This window comes from Silene latifolia, chromosome Y, assembly GCF_048544455.1.
Source record: "Silene latifolia isolate original U9 population chromosome Y, ASM4854445v1, whole genome shotgun sequence".
Taxonomy (NCBI): Eukaryota; Viridiplantae; Streptophyta; class Magnoliopsida; order Caryophyllales; family Caryophyllaceae; genus Silene; species Silene latifolia.
The window spans coordinates 85604449-85624638 of NC_133538.1; the positions used below are offsets into that span (position 1 = coordinate 85604449).

Consider the following 20190-nt stretch of genomic DNA (forward strand, 5'->3'; position numbering starts at 1 on the left):
TTATTATTGAAAGATTAAGGGTTACAATTTCCGTAACTCTCTTGATTCCATCTCTAAGGCTAGGGTTTGATAGTTCATCTCTAAGGCTAGGATTTGATAGTTTCTACGAGGGTCTTATCGACTTAATCTCGTAGGGAGAAAAGATGGGGTCTTTTTGTGACTTATTCCATCCTACCTACAATTTGGTAGTAGGAAGACAGGGTTGTTTGAGACTTAATCCATCTGCTCCCCTCTTAAACCCTAAACACAAGAGCTGTATTTATAGTCTAGTAGCTTGGAGGGCAAGACAGCATATTCTAGAATATTCTAAAATATTATCACAATATTTTCTGATAATTATCTCTAAAATACAAAAGATATTATAAAATAAATAGATACCAAAATATAAAATTTCGGTGTATACATCAAGCACTACTACTAAAATTTGTAAAGCAATCATGAAGTAAACCCAAGCTCATTAGTTTTCACTGTTAAAGAATAGGTTTTCAATATAATAAAATCTACTATATCTAACTCAAATTTTCTCCTACTTAGCGAAAATCATTGATAACAGAGTATTATTATTATTATTATTATTATTATTATTATTATTATTATTATTATTATTATTATAGAAATTAAATTTTAATTTGGGAGTTTATAGGATAAATTCCTTAATTTTTAAGTCATAAAAGTTTAAGGGTATATCTCTAACAACTTGTGAAATTAACTTAAAAATTCTTGTTTTTAAGTTAAAACAAAAAAAAAGAGTATCAAATTAATATTATAAAGTTAGATATTAAATTTTTCAAATTAAAATCAATATTTTTCAACTTTAAAACTCTAGTTAATTAAAACTTAAAGGTAAGATAAAAGGACAATATAGTTTCTAAATAGAAAAAAATTGGGGGGTGATAAGCATGAGTTTTCTAATTAGTATAGGCTAAGAGTATATGTTTCCAATAAAAACATTTATCCCATCTAAAATCCTTAGTTTTTAAGCAAAAACACCAAGTTTTAAGGTGATATGCATGAGTTTTCTAATTAAAAATAGGTGTGTTCTAAATTCAAGTCCAATTTCCAATTTTAAAACAAAAGATTTCAACCTAATAAATGAAAATTTTAAGCTGACTTCTTACAATCTATGTTTAATCCCAATTGATCGTTGTGGGACTTCAATCTGCGTTTCCATCTTAAGACACTCTTTTTCAAATTCAAACAATGAGATTTCAAATTATAAAACACCAATTTTCAACCTAAAATCACAAGTTTTAATATATAGATAGCCAATATGGAAATCGAACCCACACCTTGTGTTTTACACACGCTCTTCCATTTGAGCTAATCAGCTCTCAATTATCTAAAAAATTATAGATTAGAAGGCAAAATTTGAAGTCCAACATCATACATATAAAAAAAAACAAAAACATGAGTTCTGCCACAACCATAATCTTAATTTTTTTTACAATTAAATCAAAAAAGCAAAAAAGTTTGTTTCATGATCAACAGTGGTTAATTAAGACATTTAACTACAATCTTGTTTCTCTATGTGAGAGGAATGATTTTTTCCATGTATAAATCAAATTACAAATTAATTAAAATTTGGAAAAAAGAACTTTTAGTTTTAACTTTTAACACACAATGATGGATTAACATTAAACATGACATCCTTAATCATCCGTAAAAAAAATAAGAGCAGAAAACAAACCGTATTTGCCAAATTATTCTTGACATTGTTGCTGGAAGAAGAAGAAGACATGACTTAAAATTGAAGAATTGGAGTATTACCGTATGATGCTTAAATTTGTGTTTGAGGGAACATGAAAGGAAGCTAAGAAATAGGAATATAATAACTGATAACAAAAGAAAAACGTCAGATTTTATTATCATGATTTACATGAGCATTTTAAAAATAAAAAATGTGATTTGGGCTTTTGATCCAAATTTGGGCTGGTCTTATACTATAAGACCGTCATTCCTAACAATTTGTGTTATTTGTAAGGAGAATCTTGCACTGTTGAACAAACAATATGCTTCTCATGACTTGGTGTTAGGCAAATTTTCGGCCCATAACTTATTATGTAGCGGGGTGGGCTTCCCTATTTTGGAGACAAGTAATCCTATATATATATATAAAATTGGGTTAGGAGAATTGTGGATTGACACGTGTCATGAAGAAAAACTTAAAAAAAAAAGGAAAAAAAATTATCTTTATATACTTAATGTGTTCATACGTCTCTATGCATCATTATTAGCAATAAACCAAGTGCCCATGTGAGATTGTGAGGTACACGGATAAAGATGTAATGAAATTCTAGAAACTAAAATTAATACTCAGTCAACCAAAAATTAAAAGTGGAGCAAAGTATGTGAAGAAAAAATCTAAAAGTGGACCAGATTAATGGAAGAGTACATTTCAAAGTACAGATATGATACATCGTCCCTTAGAGAAACATTCATATAAATAGATGACCATTTTCTACCCTTCATCCCCGCACTTTTCCTCAATTATTTCTTCCTCTCACATATTCATATCAAACCTTTCAAACCTGCAAACATGTCAAACAAAAAATAAGTTGTAAGACTGTATGTTTTTTACATGAAATTGCTTGAATGTTTAAGAATACTCCCTATGTATATAAGGCCTCCGTTATCTACCCTTATTTTCAGTCTTCATACTATCCATAGTGACTAACCCTTTTTTTTTTTTTGAAAATACCTGTTTGGTGTGGCCTCCACTCAAAGAGCAATTGTTCACCACTACCACCATATTTTAGAAGTGGAAGATGCAAAACTATAAAGATTATACAACATATACACCAAGTGGTTTTTACAAAAAGGAGGAATGCCTACAGAACATCTGTAATACTCCGTATTTATGGTCTTGGGGGTACTCTATCGAGTAGCCCTTACTCTGTCGAGTAAGGGTATGTTGCAGAATAAAATAGTTTCTGACCTGTTGGGCACTCGATCGAGTAGTTTGGGGCACTCGATCGAGTAGGGGTACTCGATCGAGTACCTTGGGTACTCGATCGAGTGTCCCGCCTGAGGGGAGTTTTTCGCGGGTTTTGTTAATTATGCGATTAGGGTATTTAAACTTAATCGTCGTTGTCTTAATTCACTTTCACCAAAACCTAAAACCTGTTTAAGAGAGAAAGCAGTCAGTCATCTTCCTAATCGCATCCTTAACAATTCCCGGAGTTCAGACGGTCAGTTCGCATCGTAGTTCGTGTCGTTGGATTCCTTGCGTCGAGGGTAAGCTTTTAATATAATTTATATAATGTTTTGCTAGGTTTGGTCAAACCCTAATTTAGGATTTGGGGGTTTTATGAATAGTAAGTAATTGGTAGCCTTTATGTGTTATTTGTTAGGAGGAGAATTCATAGAAGAGGCGTTTTGAGACAGCTGTAGATACCGTCTACGTGTTGTGCTTTCCAGGTAGGATTTCCTACTCAGTATTAGTCCCATAATGGGATATTGGTGATGTGCTGTAGTTAGTTGCTTGATATGATGATTGTGTTTGTAATTGTGCTTGTGGTTGTGTTGTTGATGGTTCTCGAGATGCGTTCTCGGCTGAGTGGGGTCACTTGCGGGAGTGATCTCACGCCCTAGTTTCGCCCTTCGTGGAACCCGCCACGAAAGGGGATGTGCACATTAATGGACAGGGTTATCGCTCGTACGATGAGCGGGGCTTAGGTGGGAACGGCTGCGGTCCCCCACGCGTGGTGGTCCAGTGGACGATCGGTATTGAGATGATGGGAGTTGGTGGTGTATGTGTGTGTGTGACGGTTCAAATTTGTCTGTTTGTCTTATCGTTGTTATCTATATTGATTGTGTGATTAGTACGACCCCTGTTGTTTTGTAAAACTGCGGTGATCCATTCGGGGATGGTGAGCGAGATATTGAACAGGTATAGAGATGATACTGGGATAGCTGGGATGGCCACGACATGACGATAGAGTCTTCCGCTGTAGTTTAGCATTTATTTACATTTCAGTTGAGAACAGATAGTTTGGAATAATGTATTGTACTTTCAGTTTGGTTTCGAGGATTGTACTTATTCATTGAACTACTTATAATAAATGTTGTTTCTGTTTTGTCTATTTGATTATCATGCCTCGGGCAACCGAGATGGTGATGTCTTCATACCTGAGTGGTCCTGGTAAGGCACTCGGAGTATGGGGGTGTGACAAATGGTATCGGAGCGACGATCCCGAAACCCGTAACCAATGAACTTAATGAACATAGGGAGTCAATTAAAATGAACCCGGGGTAAAAGTTGTAGGAGCTAGTGCAAAGGCTTGGGAGACGTCCTAAAGTCGCGGGGGTCGCCCTACAACTTTGAACCGGTCACATGGGGAAAGTGTTTGTCGAGTCATCTGTATGTTTGATTTACGTGTGCAACAAAGTGATGAAGTGTGTTGATTGTTTGGTGTTGAAATAGGAAGTTGAGCAAGTGAAAGGATATGATATGTTGAACATGTTAGTGAGATGATAACATGTTGAATGATTTACAATGTGGCTTTAATAGCATGATGAATTGATCTTGTTGATAGTATAATAGATGCGTAGCATATGTATTCTGATAGCATGTGATTTTATAAAGTTAGCATGTTAGTATACGACGTAATATGCGGGTAGCTCTTACGTATTGGGGGTACTTGATCGAGTGAGGCTGACTCGATCGGGTAGGTTTTTAACGATTTTGAGTCCAGAATCGAGTTTTGGGGCACTCGATCGAGTAACTAGGGGTACTCGATCGAGTAGGGAGTCACTCGATCGAGTAGCCTAGATACTCGATCGAGTGGGTTAGAGATCGAAGGTCCGTTTGGTTCTCGGAGTTTGGGTACTCGATCGAGTACATGGGGGCACTCGATCGAGTAGCCCGTTACTCGATCGAGTGGGTTTGGATACTCGATCGAGTAGGTTCTGGGCAGCGCGTTTTCGTGTTTTGAGGTTTAGTACGCGTGTTTATGTTTATCCCTTTCTTATATAGCTTCAAGATGCCGCCCAAGAGAAATGCCTTGTACGCGAGAGCCGAGCTTATGACTACGGATGACATCGTTAAGATGTTGGAACACCGGGACGCTCTTCTCGAGACCCCAAGAGAGTGAATGAGGACAAGGATAAGAGTAAGGAGAAGGAGGTTGACCATGCTAAGGTCAGCCTCTATATTGCGAGGTTTAACCCGAAGGAGTACAAGGGAGTTGAGGAGCCTAACCATCTTGATAGTTGGGCGAGGGAGATGGAGAACATCTTTGGATTTAGTTCGTCGTCCCGATGAGATGAGAGTGGATCGGGCTGCATTCTATCCGAGGGAGGCACTGCAAATGGTGGGATTCCGTAAAAGTGAGTGCCAAGGAGATATATACCAACCAGGGGTTACCTGCTATACCTTGGGAGGAGTTTCGTAGGGCCGTGAGGAAGGAGTTCGTACCAGAACATGTGAGGAGTAAGTTGAGGGAGGAGTTCGACAAGTTTAAGATGACTACCGAGATGTCCGTGGCCGAGTACTACAGCGGTTCAATGAGAAATCCAGATATGCTGAGGACATGGGCTTGAGTGAGGAGAATCTGGCTTTGAGGTTTGAGAGAGGGCTAACCACGAAAATTATGGATAAGTTACATGTGGGAGTCCTTACGATGTGAAGGAAGCATATGAGAGGGGGTCGGAGAGGCCGAGAGGCTAGTGGAGATGGCTCAGGAGAGGTCGGGTGGAGAGAAGAGGAAGTCCGAGAGCGAGGGTGGTGGCCAATCTAATTTCAAGAAAGGCAACCACAATCAATCTAAGGGATTTTCTTCTGGTTTGGGTTTAGTCTTTGGGACTTCCTTTGGGCGAGGTCGTGGGAGTGTGAGCAACACCGGGAGTGACTGCTTTGGTTGTGGTGGCGTAGGCCACAAGAGACATGAGTGCACGAGCGCACCGGATCCTTTCGGCGACTGCGCGAGCTTTGCAAGAAAGAAATGACCCGGGATCATGGCCAAACCGGGAGGTCGAGCTATCGAGTGGAGGCAACCGCAACGGCGGTAATTCTTATGCGAAGACACCGATGAACAACAACAACAATCAAGGGTCGGGTGCTAAGCCGACCGCATCGACTAATCTTGTCCGGGAGGTGGGCGAAAGACCGATGGCAAGTTGTTCATGATGGACAAGAAGGCAAAAGTGAGGAGGATGCGCACGTTATCACCGGTACATTCCTTGTTAATGGTATTCCTACGTTTGTTTTGTTTGATTCGGGGGCTTCTCAATCGTTTGTGTCTTCGAGTCACGTAAAACAGTTGGGTTTGAGAGTATATGAGTCTGTTAGGGAGCAAGTTTTCATACCTTCGGGTGAGTCCGTATCGTGTGGGAGGTTGTTTAGAGATGTATCTTTGATAGTTGGGCAAGTCGATTTCCCTGTAGACTTGCTAGAGTTTCCTTTTAATGGTTTTGAGATGATAGTTGGGATGGATTGGTTAGGAAAGTAGAAGGCTAAGATAGACTTTGTCATCAAAGAGAGTGTCCCTTAGAGGTCCTAAGGGTGTAAGTGTGTCTTATCGTGGGTTTCTAGTCAAACCCAAAGTTAAGTTGATTGCAGTTGTCACTTTGAAGTCGTATCTGAGGAAGGGATGTCCTCTGATTTTGTGCCATGTGAGAGATGACCGGATAGAGAGCCCGGCGATTGACGAGATACCAGTGGTGGGAGAGTATGCGAGATGTTTTTCCGAGGAGATTCCGGGTTGCCACCGAAGAGGGAGATAGATTTCACCGTTGAGTTGAAACCAGGGACGGGGCCAAATCTCTAAGGCACCGTACCGTATGGGTCCTAAGGAGATGGAGGAGCTTAGGAAGCAATTGGATGATTTGATAGAGAAGGGATACATTAGACCAAGTGTATCGCCTTGGGAGCACCATTCTTTTCGTGAAGAAGAAGGATGGAACTTTGAGGTTATGCATAGATTACCGGAGTGAACCGTGTGACGATAAAGAACAAGTATCCTTTGCCAAGGATAGATGACCTGTTTGATCGATTAAGTGGTGCAACGGTCTTTTCTAAGATCGATTTGAGGTCGGGGTACCATCAGGTGAAGATTAGAGATGTGGACATACCAAAGACAACTTTCACGTCGAGGTATGGCCATTATGAGTATGTGGTGATGCCATTTGGGTTGTCTAATGCGCCGGCGTGTTTATGGATTTGATGAATAGGATCTTGAGGCATCCTTGGATCGGTTCGTAGTAGTGTTTATCGATGACATCTTAGTCTACTCTAAGACTAAGGAGGAGCATGAGGAGCATCCGAGGATCGTGTTGCAGACTTTGAGGGATCATGAGTTGTATGCTAAGTTGTCCAAGTGTGAGTTCTGGTTGGAGAAAGTTGCTTTTCCGGGCATGTAATCTCTAAAGATGGGGTAGCCGCGTGGATCCGCGAAGATTGAGGCGGTGACAAAGTGGGAAGCACCGAAGAATGTTCTTTGAGGTTAGGAGTTTCTTGGGTTTAGCTGGATACTACGGACGGTTCGTGAAAGATTTCTCCAAGATAGCTAGACCGATGACAGCGTTGATGAGGAAAGAGAACAAGTTTCGTTGGGATGAGAGTTGTGAGACGGCGTTCCAAACCTTAAAGGAGCGTTTGACCACGACTCCCGTCTTGGCATTGCCTGAAGGGAGCGAGAATTTCGAGGTCTATACGGATGCCTCGAAGAATGGGTTGGGATGTGTGTTGATGCAGAATGGTAAAGTAATTGCCTATGCTTCTAGGCAGTTGAAGCCTTATGAGGAGAACTACCCTACTCATGACCTGGAGTTGGGTGCAGTGGTGTTTGCTCTCAAGATTTGGAGGCACTACCTTTATGGAGCAATATTTAAGGTATTTTCTGATCACAAGAGTCTCAAGTACATCTTCACGCAGAAGGAGTTGAACATGAGACAGAGGAGGTGGATGGAGCTGATTGGTGATTACGACATGGAAATCATCTACCATGAAGGGAAGGCCAATGTTGTTGCTGATGCTTTGAGTAGAAAGAGTGTACATTCCTTGTGTACAGCTCTATCTTTGATGAGGCTGAGGGATGAGGTAGCGAGCTTTGGGATTCATATGATGCAGAAAGGAGATGCTATGGGTGATATGACAATACACATGGAGTTTTATGATGATATTCGAGGTAAACGGGCTTTGGATCCTAAGATAGTGGAGTGGAGAGTCGGAGTAGAGAAAGGGGCAGTGTCCCTGGTTTTCCATTCATACTGATGGTAGCTTGAGGTTTGATGGTAGGTGGTGTGTTCCTAATGACGAGGAGTTGAAAAAGACAATCATGACGAAGCGCATTGCACACCATATTCGGTTCATCCGGTGGAGACAAGCTTTACAAAGATTTGAAGAAAACGTTTTGGTGGCCTGGGATGAAGAAAGAGACAGCCGAGTTTGTGTTCCGTTGTTTGACATGCCAGAGAGTTAAAGGGGAACAGAGAAGACCACAAGGTAAGGTTCGGTCTTTGGAGGTGCCTGAGTGGAAGTGGGAATCCATTTCCATGGATTTCATTGTGGGTTTGCCAAAGAGTCAACAAGGTAACAACATGATTTGGGTGATAGTGGATCGGTTGACCAAGTCAGCTCACTTTGTTCCAATGAAAGATACATGGACTAAGGCACAATTGGCTATGGCCTATCGAAAGAACGTGCTTAAGTTACATGGAGTCCCTAAGGACATAGTGTCCGACAGAGATGCGAGGTTTATATCAAGGTTTTGGAAGGAGTTGCGGGAATCGTTGGGAACAGACTTTGAAGATGAGTAAAGATTTCATCCTGCGACGATGGGCAGACGAGAGAACAATCAAGACTCTTGAGGATATTTTGCGAGCTTGTGTGATGGATTTTGGTGGTAGCTGGGAGCAGAGGTTGGACTTGATAGAGTTTTCTTACAACAACAGCTATCACACCAGTATTGGTATGGCACCGTTTGAGGCTTTGTATGGGAGGAGATGTAGGAGTCCGATCTGTTGGGACGATAGTCTTTGAGGCAAAGGGTTTTAGGACCGGAGATGGTACATGAGATGGTGGAACAGTTAAGATGATCGGGAACGGATGAGAGCGGCTCGGGATCGACGAAAGAGTTATGCAAATCTACATCGTCGGGACATAGAGTTTCAGGTTGGGGACAAGGTTCTTCTGAAAGTGTCTCCTATGCGAGGAGTTATGAGATTTGGGAAGAAAGGCAAGCTAAGCCAGAAGTTTATAGGGCCTTATGAGATCTTAGAGCGAGTTGGGGAAGTGGCTTATCGTTTGGCTTTACCGGCTGCTTTGGAGAGAGTGCATAATGTGTTTCATGTATCGCAGCTGCGGAAGTATGTGAGTGACCCGTCACATGTGTTGGAGGCAGAGAGCTTAGAGCTGGATGAGTCTTTATCGTACCTTGAGGTACCTAAGCAGATCCTAGACCGAAAAGTTAGAAAGACCAGGAGTGGTGAGACAGTTTTGCTTAAGATCCTTTGGTCTAACCATGAGACTGGGGAAGCTACGTGGGAGGCGGAGGATATCATGAAAGAGCGTTACCCTTTCCTTTTTGATCAGGTATGTATTGTAACACTACGGATTTTTATAAGTTAAGTACTCGACCGAGTAGTGCCTACTCGGCCGAGTAATGTTAAAAGTGTATTCTGTTTGGCTTCTGCCGAGGAATACTCGGCCGAGTATGAGGAATACTCGACCGAGTAGAGGATACTCGACCGAGTAGAGGATACTCGGCCGAGTATGCTCTATACTCGACCGAGTACCCGGTCCGTCGAGTATTATTTCTGCAGTTTTATTTGGGAATGGTTAGGGCGTTATATATTACGATAAACAGTTTCTATTTACAATTTACAAAACCTAAAACATCCTACGACGCTCTAATCATCTCTGAATCTCTCCTTTGGGTGATCATAGCAATTGTATTCTTTCCTTTGATTCATCTTCGGTAAGTCCCCATCCTTATATTCAATGATTGATATTTAGGGTTTGTCTTTGATCATGAATTGGGGGAAATGGGGTTTTGCAGTTAGTGATTGGAACTATGTGATTGTTGTTGTAGGTGACGATGTGGTATTTGTTATGCATTTGTATGGTTGATTGCAGCGTAAGCGGATTGCGAAAAGGTAGGGTTTTCCTACTCAGTTTACTGTTCTTTGTAAGACATGTTTGTTGTGATTATTGTTATCTGTTGATCATCGGAGTATGGAGATTGTTGTGACGATGTTGGTGTGAGGGGATTGAGATGGTTGTGATGTCATGTGATTGTGATTGTGGTGGAGTCACTTGCGGGAGTGGCTTCACACCCTAGTTCGCCCTCCGTGGAACCCGCCACGGGAGGGATGTGCACATTAAGGGACAGGGATTGTTAGTCGCTCGTTGATGAGCCGGACTAGGTGGGGATGACGGGTCTGCGGTCACCCATCGGCGGCGAGGATTACCTGCGACGATGGGTAATCTGGCAGGGCTACACACTTCGGTGTGTAGTCGGTTCTTCGTGTGAGATCGATGGTCACCGGTTGTCTTGTTGTTGTCTTATATTGATTGAGTAGAACCGACCCGTGTTGTTGTTTTGTAAACCTGCGGTGATCCATTCGGGGATGGTGAGCAGATTGTGATGTAATGCGAGATGTTTAGCTATGGGACGGTCATGGGGAGTCATCACGTCAAGTCTAGCTTCCGTTGTTATGAGTTTAGATGTCTTGGATTTCATTTGTATTGAGACATTGTACGTTTATTTTGAGTTGGTCTGAGATAATGTAATCTTTAACTTTTATACTTTAATAAATGTTGTTTGGAATTTGTAACTTTGATATACTAACCTCGGAAACCGAGATGGTAAAAACCTTTCATGCTAGGGTAGTCCTTGGCAAGGTACCTTGGTATGAGGGGGTGTTACAAAGTGGTATCAGAGCCGACGATTCCGGCACCTAAAACTAATGAACTCAATGAACTTAGAGAGTCTAAATAAAATGAACCCGGGAGAGTTGTTTGGAGCTACCGCAAAGACTTGGGAGACGTCCCGAAGTCGCACTATGGCCCTCACAATCTCAAGCCGGTCACCAGGGGGAATTTGTTGTGAGTCTTTTCGTTGCGTGTGTGTGGCATGTGGAACTTGAATGGTTGAATCATGTGAATGGAAGTGAGATGTGTGGAAACATGTGTAAGACGTGGTGAAACTTGTTGAAACGGATTTGGTATGAAATATGTTGGCATGTTAAATGTTTATTATGTGGCTTTCAAAAGGGTAGTGATACATGCGTATATAATCATGATGATGTTAATGTTGGTTGTTGGTAGTAGCATGTGATTAAGGTCTTCCGTCTATGCATATGAATATTGTGTTTAATTTTGATGTGGGTATGGTAAACGTTCACATATGTACTGGTTTTTAGAAGTATTGGGTTGTTATTATTTGTTTTATGCATGTTTAAGTTGTTTTGTTAAGGAATTTTGAGTTGTATACAAACCGATGTTTGGAAGGGTTGTCTTAAAACTGTCATAAGTCGAGTTCTAGAAATGATATTGCTGTGATTCCAAGTTGAGGTGATAGCTTGTCCACTTACGATTCTAACGATAGGTCACACGCCCAGATTGACCAAGTAACGAGTGAGATATGACTGTTTTACGAAAACTGGACGGTGCTGAGAACTGCGCCGATACTCGACCGAGTAGTCCCTACTCGGCCGAGTGTCTTTTATACTCGACCGAGTATTCCATATTCGGCCGAGTAATCTCTCTGTGATAATACTGTTTAGCGTCTGGAGTCGTGGACTCGGCCGAGTAGTCTTATACTCGACCGAGTAAGGTCTACTCGGCCGAGTATTCCCAATACTCGACCGAGTAATCCTTCTGCGGCAATTGAGTTGCTTCTGGAGTCGAAAACTCGACCTAGTAATATAGTTACTCGACCGAGTACCTTGTACTCGACCTAGTATGTTATGTACTCGACCGAGTACCTCGTTGGGCGGCCACTTTGAGTCGGTGGCTATGTTTTTACTCTTGTTTTGAGCCGGTGGCTATGTTTTTCATTGTTTTGAGTCGTAGGGTATATACACATGTATGTTTTGAGTCTTAACGCATTCTTTTATATGTGAGACGGTCTTGATACGTAAGTTACCTAAGGTATGACATGGAGAATGATGGCTTATGAGGGATATGTGTTGGGTAAGGAAGACATGTGTTAATGTGGTTGTGAAGGATAGTGGAAAAAGAAAAGGGAAGAATGATGAGCTAATCGAGGTAAAGAGCATGTTTTGTGAGATACGATGAGTGATATAGTCGTGTATTGAGTAGTATAAAAGTAAGTGTGACATTTCGGGATGTGTAAGGACTTATAGAGGGAGACGGTTAGCATTGTGTTGCTTAAGGATATATGTAATGAAAGGTTTCTTTAGAGGGATGGAGAAGAGGGGTATATAGTGAACTTAGATAGAGTTATGTCGCGACGTAGATTTGTAGATAGTGACCAAGTTTGGGAATTTGGAATTTTCACGATGTGAGTCTAATGAGTAATTCTTTGGGCAACTAACGGTATGAGATGAATTTTGGTTTCCTAGTGATGTAAAAAGGGAGATGCAATTGTTTGAACTTTAAACGTTGATTTTATGGATAGATTAGTGACAATTGGGAGTTATAGTATAATGAGAGAAGACCCATGGTAAGAAAGAGTGAGACGATATCGACATAAAATAATGGGATTTGAGTTTGGAGCAATGTGAAGGTAACCGGAGCACTAGAGAGTTAGATAGAAATAATGAAGAGTTGAATTATTAAGGGAGTTTGTCGAGGGTAAAAGAAAAGAATAAGGGGAGTAAAACTAGGAACATGTTCACTGAGGATATGTGATATAAAAGTAAGGAATCGTAGAGATGTATGATACTATCATGAGGATTTGAGTTTACAGTTATATAGAAGTTCCAGGACAACATGATAATCATGAATTTCGAGGAATTAAAGAAAGCAAAAGTTGGGTAAAGAATTTGCACGATATGAGATTTTGGTGGTGAGTCGGGTGACGATACAATTACGGATGGAATTGGAAATAGTGTTGAGGTAATTTTTGTTGATATATTTGATGTTTGTTGTTTGGGATGAGAACCAAAGGGAGGAAAAGGGATTGTTATATTAAGAAGTGATAGTAAGAGAGTAGTCACATGAAAAATGTTGGTGTCATAGTATTGTCACTAGTGGTTGAGGATGATGTTATTTTGGGGAAGTTAGTTGTTCTAATGAGGTTGATTTTGTGAAGGTGATTAATGTTTGGTTATGAGGGAGTTTAAGGTATGGATATATGAGGTATTCGTTGGTAGTTGGGTACAGATAATATGGCTACGTTAACGGGTGGTGATAATTGTGTGTAAACGAAGATATGTTATGAAGGGCACCGAGTTAAGTCCGGATAAGATATATTCATTGTCAAGTGGTAACTTACGTGATCAGGATTGACTAGTTGGATGTGATTATGGGTCTATGATGTGTATAAATGTTTGTGTGAGGTTCTGACCTCACGAGAAGCGGTAGGGTGTGATAGTCTTTAAGTTGTTATATGAATGGTTGTGATAGATGTTGGGTACGACAATCTAATGGAATGAGGTTCAAAAGGTAATAATTCGGTTGATCTGGCATGGATAGTTAAAATCGTATGTGTATTGATGATACATGTTTATTCCGTGAAAAGGTATGGATGATAGGCATGAGATTCTTGTATGTTTATTCCGTATAATATGTTGTGTTATAATCTAGTAAAACGGTTTTGAAAGAGTTTTCTTGTTCGAAATGTCATAATCGAGTCGGTGTTTATGGGAATTATATGTGGGTGTGATGTTTATCGATGTGGGTATTGTGCCTCGGGTGGTGATCCGGCACGGTACTTTGTGTTGTGATGCGGGCATTTTCGATCACTGCGGTCGGTATTGTTCTTTGGGCGGTGTTCTGGCGTCACCGGTTGTGGTGGAGTATACGGGCGATTCGATTTGAGTTTTGAAAGTACAGACCGGTTATGCATAGATTGTTGTTTTGTTGCTGTTGTTTCTTGTGAATTTCGGTTAGACATGTAGACCGTTGTTTTGTTTGTTGATGTTTCTTACCAGTTTCAGTTTGGGAATTAGGGTAGAGTATGATATGAAAGAGAGTTGTATATGTTTTCGTTGTTATCATGGTATAGTGATATTCTTTGATGGGACACAGTTGTGATAGGTTGTTACAATAATTTTGATCTTGTTCTAGATGAGGCTTTCGTAGAACATGTGTGGTAATGATCTGATATATGCAGATGGTTCATAATCCTTTGTTGAGACAGTGAGTGTAGGGTGTTGGGTATTTAGGGTCGTGTTAAGTTATGTATGAGTCTTGCGGTAATGAAAGAAAGGAACTTGAGGATCTAGTGTGAGTGTATGTAACAAGTGTGGATCGTGAATTATGCTTTTGGCGATAAGAGTTTTATATAGTTTATATAGAGAGGTATGTCGTGTTGCGGTAATGTGGAAGAGTTAGAGTGTTTGTTATGATCAGGATTGTGTGGCATTGGTTAGATGGAGTGCAGAATGAGTTGAGGTATGAGAACTGTTTAAGTAAGAGAGCCTTGGATATAGTAAGTGTTAGATTATAAGTGGGTATCTTTCACATGTGGTGGTGTTGAAAATAATGAGAGGTATAGCTAAAGATCTAGTATTAGTGAGTTACGAGGACGTAACATGTGTCTTAAGAGGAGTAGGATGCGGCAAAGAGGGTTTGAGGGTTGTGCATGTCGTAATATTATGCTTGTAGTAGTTCGATGTTTAGGAGTGTGAGAATTTTTGATAGTGTTGATAAAAGTGGATGATGATATTTATGAGTTCGAGAGTTTTGGCAGCTGGATGATGATGTGGATGAGTGTGAGTAAACTTCGAGGACGAAGTTCCTTTTTAAGAGTGGTAGAATGTAACATTCCGTTTTGATGATTGATCTTCTTTTGTGGATTGAGTGCTATTGAGTGTTATGGAAGTAATACAAGGTTGGCAACATTATATTGTGGTTATTGGGTAATGTTATGGAGTCAGTATTGAGAGCCTATGCTATAGTTGAGACGATATCGTGAGCTATGTTGTGGAAGGAAGAGTGGTTTGTGGAGTTGGTGTTAAGTGTCCATGTTTTATAGGTTGGGTTGGAACTTCGCGGTCGTGTTTCGTTTTGTTTGTTGTTTTGCTTTGAGTCGGGATAATGATTTTGTGGTGACTTGTATAGTTCCTTGGTGTTGTTATATGTGGTTGGTATAGTCTTGTGGCGTAGTGTTGTGCTTTGTTTTATAGTAGAGTGTGAACTTCGGGACGAAGTTCTTTTTAAGGGGGGAAGATTGTAACACTACGGATTTTTATAAGTTAAGTACTCGACCGAGTAGTGCCTACTCGGCCGAGTAATGTTAAAAGTGTATTCTGTTTGGCTTCTGCCGAGGAATACTCGGCCGAGTATGAGGAATACTCGACCAGGAGTAGAGATACTCGACCGAGTAGAGGATACTCGGCCGAGTATGCTCTATACTCGACCGAGTACCCGGTCCGTCGAGTATTATTTCTGCATTTTTATTTGGGAATGGTTAGGGCGTTATATATTACGATAAACAGTTTCTATTTACAATTTACAAAACCTAAAACATCCTACGACGCTCTAATCATCTCTGAATCTCTCCTTTGGGTGATCATAGCAATTGTATTCTTTCCTTTGATTCATCTTCGGTAAGTCCCCATCCTTATATTCAATGATTGATATTTAGGGTTTGTCTTTGATCATGAATTGGGGGAAATGGGGTTTTGCGATTAGTGATTGGAACTATGTGATTGTTGTTGTAGGTGACGATGTTGTATTTGTTATGCATTTGTATGGTTGATTGCGGCGTAAGCGGATTGCGAAAAGGTAGGGTTTCCCTACTCGGTTCTTGTTCTTTGTAAGACATGTTTGTTGTGATTATTGTTATCTCTTGATCATCGGAGTATGGAGATTGTTGTGACGATGTTGGTGTGAGGGGATTGAGATGGCTGTGATGTCATGTGATTGTGATTGTGGTGGAGTCACTTGCGGGAGTGGCTTCACACCCTAGTTCGCCCTCCGTGGAACCCGCCACGGGAGGGGATGTGCACATTAAGGGACAGGGATTGTTAGTCGCTCGTTGATGAGCTGGACTAGGTGGGGATGGGCTGCGGTCACCCACTGGCGGCGAGGATTACCTGTTGCGATGGGTAATCTGGCGGGGCTACACACTTCGGTGTGTAGTCGATTCTTGTGTGAGATCGATGGTCACCGGTTGTCTTGTTGTTGTCTTATATTGATTGAGTAGAACCCCCCGTGTTGTTGTTTTGTAAAACTGCGGTGATCCATTCGGGGATGGTGAGCGATTGTGACGAGTAATGCGGATGTTTAGCTATGGGACAGTCATGGGGAGTCATCACGTCAAGTCTAGCTTCCGTTGTTATGAGTTTAGATGTCTTGGATTTCATTTGTATTGAGACATTGTACGTTTATTTTGAGTTGGTCTGAGATAATGTAATCTTTAACTTTTATACTTTAATAAATGTTGTTTGGAATTTGTAACTTTGATATACTAACCTCGGGAAACCGAGATGGTAACAGCCTTTCATGCTAGGGTAGTCCTTGGCAAGGTACCTTGGTATGAGGGGGTGTTACATGTATGGTTACGGGGACGTAACCTTGTTTCTTTTAGGGGGGGTAGGAGATGATCGCGAGAGTTTTTAAGAGTTTTTACACCCCTTTTATATATGTTGTGTCGGTATGTTTGTCGGAATAAGTTGGGTTAGTAGCATGTTTTACGTTGTGTTTATTTTGACCTTCGAGTCGGGAAGCTTATGGGAGTACCTTTGTTTAGTAGTGGTTTGAACTTCGGGGACGAAGTTCCTTTTAAGGAGGGAAGACTGTAATACTCCGTATTTATGGTCTTGGGGGTACTCTATCGAGTAGCCCTTACTCTGTCGAGTAAGGGTATGTTGCAGAATAAAATAGTTTCGACCTGTTGGGCACTCGATCGAGTAGCTGGGGCACTCGATCGAGTAGGGGGGGGTACTCGATCGAGTACCTTGGGTACTCGATCGAGTGTCCGGTTTACGGGGAGTTTTTCGCGGGTTTTGTTAATTATGCGATTAGGGTATTTAAACTTAATCGTCGTTGTCTTAATTCACTTTCACCAAAACCTAAAACCTGTTTAAGAGAGAAAGCGATCGATCATCTTCCTAATCGCATCCTTAACAATTCCCTGGAGTTCGACGGTCGGTTCGCATCGTAGTTCGTGTCGTTGGATTCCTTGCGTCGAGGGTAAGCTTTTAATATAATTTATATAATGTTTTGCTAGGTTTGGTCAAACCCTAATTTAGGATTTGGGGGTTTTATGAATAGTAAGTAATTGGTAGCCTTTATGTGTTATTTGTTAGGAGGAGAATTCATAGAAGAGGCGTTTTGAGACAAATTGTAGATACCGTCTACGTGTTGTGCTTTCCAGGTAGGATTTCCTACTCGGTATTAGTCCCATAATGGGATATTGGTGATGTCTTTGTAGTTAGTTGCTTGATATGATGATTGTGTTTGTAATTGTGCTTGTGGTTGTGTTGTTGATGGTTCTCGAGATGCGTTCTCGGCGGAGTGGGGTCACTTGCGGGAGTGATCTCACGCCCTAGTTTCGCCCTTCGTGGAACCCGCCACGAAAGGGGATGTGCACATTAATGGACGGGGTTATCGCTCGTACGATGAGCGGGGCTTAGGTGGGAACGGCTGCGGTCCCCCATCGCGGGTAGTCCAAAGGTGGACGGTCGGATTGAGATGATGGGAGTTGGTGGTGTATGTGTGTGTGTGATGATTCATTTGTCTGTTTGTCTTATCGTTGTTATCTATATTGATTGTGTGATTAGTACCGACCCGGTGTTGTTTTGTAAAACCTGCGGTGATCCATTCGGGGATGGTGAGCGATATTGAACAGTATAGAGATGATCTTTGGGATAGGCTGGGATGGCCACGACATGACGATAGAGTCTTCCGCTGTAGTTTAGCATTTATTTACATTTCAGTTGAGAACAGATAGTTTGGAATAATGTATTGTACTTTCAGTTTGGTTTCGAGGATTGTACTTATTCATTGAACTACTTATAATAAATGTTGTTTCTGTTTTGTCTATTTGATTATCATGCCTCGGGCAACCGAGATGGTGATGTCTTCATACCTGAGTGGTCCTGGTAAGGCACTCGGAGTATGGGGGTGTGACAACATCAGTGTGAATCAGCTTCGAGGCCTTAATTACAATATATTATATACATTTTGATATTGTTTACATATTTAAGGAGCACTTTTTATTTAAACATTACTTCATCTTCAATATAAAGTATGGAGCATGAATAAGATCGATGAAGATTCATAGTAAGTTGAGATTTTAATTTTTCACTCATATCTTTACTTATTTGCATTATTCTATAAAACTACATTTACACAGGTTCATTCCTTAATTAATTAAATATAGAATAGATGCATATAATCCACGGTGTAAACCAAGAAAGCAAGCCATTAATTGTTCCAATAATAGAGATCAACTTATACATTCAGCACAATTTTCAGCAAATGAAAGTGGTGAACAACATTCATTATATAAAGAGATGAAAACCACGGGCCATTGAATTGCTGCCTAACAAATTTTTTTCCCATATTCAATGAATGCTTTGAACAACTTTCTTGGAGTATATAAATAAATAAATTTTCAGTGTCTTTCCATATATTTTCCACCACAAAATAAACTTTTGTTTACTATTATAAATAGTACTGATTGTTGTCAATTGATCTCATGCATTGAGATTTTACAATTCCTTTAAATGACTTAGCATAGAAAAAACGGAAAAACAATTGCTTAGCAAACAAATTAAATCGCAAACTAATACGTGAGATTTCAGTCACGATATGAGTATACGACAACCACGACCAGCGAGATTAAAAAGAAACATTAGAGTTCAACACTCTGACCAGGTAAATCGTCCCCTTATGTGTTCAAGTTACTAATTTAATCAAACATTTATAAAAAAAATATTGTATTCAATATTCACGGAGATGGAATGCTATTTTCTCATTAAAATTGTAGAGAAGACTTATCATTATATTAATTGCATAAGATAATTCGCCATACCTGTATATTAAGTTCGCCACTTGGTTTATCCGTGATTAGTGTCGAAGAGGCATGCTTAGTAAAATTAATATCAGCTGACTTCGCTTGAAAAAGTTTGTAATTGATCAAATAGATACACTATTAATGTATTAATCCCTCTTCCTTATCTCTCATAAAAACATTCATATGATTTAGAGAAAAATATATATAAGTTGAAATAAGTTTACATTAGTTAAAGTAGATAAAGTATAGGTTGGTATGTTGGTAATCAAAAGGAGATAGAACTTGGGATTTCTCACCAAATTAAAATTAGTACTGCATTACACATGACACGTGAGTGAAGCACATTCATAGCTTTGATATAATGCCAAGTGCCTACCAACACAAAATCTCATTATAGATTTGTGGTATATATCATGCATAATTAAAGACGGACCAAATACAATACCACATTTCTAATATGACAAACAATAAATGGAGTGGTGGGGGCAAAAAATGTCACTACTTTCAAGCTATTTTACCCGTCTTTAGTTATAGACGGATATATATCCATTTATAGCAAGACTAGCTGGTCTACCAAACCTATTCTGCTATTCGTAAATTATCTTATAACAACTTCTTCATATTGGGTAAACACAATTTATATGTTTAGACAGTTCTATACCGTTAAGCGGTTCATTTGTACAAAAAATCTGTGGATGCGCCACGTGTCCTATACAGCCTTAATAATAAGCATTAATTACAGCTAATCATTTAATGCGAGCATAATAAATGTTGTATAAATCACAGCAAAATATTAATTATAGTTTAATAAATTTATTATAAAATTACATAAAAAATTACCATAATTTGATTATAAATTTAGTAAAAAATTATTTTGATAAAAATTTCTAAAATGTAAATAATTACGTTCATTGCGAAAAATGCTTTCAATTGAGTATAATTTTGATTATATTTATTGAAATATTTTGATATTTTACATTTACGCAAAAAAACATTTTCAGAAAGTTAGATCATTAAATCCGGTAAGAAAAATATATTTGAGAGAGTTATTGTATTTATTAAAAATAAAATTTAAGGAAAACTACTACCGTAA

General features: G+C 39.9%; 1 long non-coding RNA gene across 1 annotated transcript; it reads right to left on the reverse strand.

Annotated features, from left to right (window-relative positions):
• Positions 1-2349: 2349 nt before the first annotated feature.
• On the reverse strand, positions 2350-19397 carry LOC141633338 (uncharacterized). The gene is made up of 2 exons (XR_012538122.1): positions 19116-19397; positions 2350-2528 (listed from the first exon to the last, which is right to left on the reverse strand). It is a non-coding gene; the product is annotated as an uncharacterized LOC141633338 (long non-coding RNA).
• Between the last annotated feature and the right edge of the window lie 793 nt (positions 19398-20190).